The 1,321-nt window shown below is 34.5% G+C and overlaps 1 protein-coding gene across 1 annotated transcript in view; it reads right to left on the bottom strand.

Moving 5' to 3' along the window:
- Positions 1 to 1,321, bottom strand: part of LOC108967787 — a 291,336-nt gene that overhangs the window by 29,601 nt on the left and 260,414 nt on the right. The window lies entirely within an intron of this gene.

The raw sequence follows: 1,321 nt of genomic DNA on the forward strand, positions 1-1,321 counted from the left end.
CATACTTTTAAACTTTTCCTCGCTTATAAACTGAAAATGAAAATATCGTAAAGGGTATAAGTATATATTTTGAACAGAGCCACGCATTATTGTTTTTTTTTACAACTAGCAATTTTTTGTTCTTTTGCTATTTGCATCATTTGGGCTTGGTTTCTGCGTGAATGCCATGTGACAGCCGCAAAATATTTGTGGGGTAAAATTGTACAAAAACAGCAATCTAACAAAAACAGTATTAAATGAAATCGGTATATGAATTTTGTGGGTTAAGATAACTTTTTGCAAATTGTTAACTGCTTGTAGAAATGTGACTGCAAAACGTTGCGTGTGTAGTCTTAGACTTTTCATTAAAATAATGGCTATTTTCACTAAAGTAAAAGAGCGTAAATATGAGCAGAAGGGCTCGCTAAAATATAAGAGGGCGACAAAAAGTTCCAAGAAAGAGTCTCTTTATGAATCTTTTAGCCTCTTTGTGCACACGGACATGACTAAATGGATTCAGCTGGGTAAGCTGAATATATGCATATGCTTTTAAGGATCTCCAACGATTCCTTATGATTGTTACAAATTTCGTGGAAAACTAAGTTTAGCCAGTTCAGCCTATAATAAAGTCGAAGAAATATATGAACCTCATATCATTCATTACCTAGCATTTATTGCATTTTTCTGGAAGTAAATCTTCCCACTTTCTTTGTTTCAATCTGGTGCGTAATATGCTTTTACTTCCAAGTAAAATTTTAATCAAATTGCTAGAAATGTTAAATAATTTATGCACTGCAAATACAAATGCCTGCAATGGTAATTGCATATAACTGTATATATTGTGGTGTGTTATTTTCGTTCCGCCTTATCTTCACTTTGCCTTCAATGAGGCTTTCAAATGACATATTTGCGGCGAATTGATTTAATTTGCATGCAAATTCCAATTATACTGAAATCGTAATAGATGTGACACCGAAAAGTGCGTCATAGCGTATACGTAACCTCATTGTTGGCGGGCGAGTATCTAAAAGTACGGTAGGGCATGCGATTGGGGAAAGTGTGACATGGCGTATACGTAACCTCTCTGCTGGAGTGAGTGTTGACAGTGTGGTATGGCGTATACGCAACCTCTCTGCTAAAATGGGTGCTTGGATGCAAATATGGGCAGGGATTAGCATTTTTTTAAGTATTTCCTGAAATGTTAGAAATTCAGCAAATATTTAAACAAATTTGCATTGGCAGCTGGGCAAATAAAAATATAAGTGCTACAGGAATAAATTTACATATGTAAGCATAAGTTACCCTGTTGGTTATTCTCAATATGTCCTAAATATAAATATAT

Source organism: Bactrocera latifrons, unplaced genomic scaffold, assembly GCF_001853355.1.
Source record: "Bactrocera latifrons isolate USDA-ARS-PBARC rearing strain unplaced genomic scaffold, ASM185335v1 scaffold_2, whole genome shotgun sequence".
NCBI classification, from domain to species: Eukaryota; Metazoa; Arthropoda; class Insecta; order Diptera; family Tephritidae; genus Bactrocera; species Bactrocera latifrons.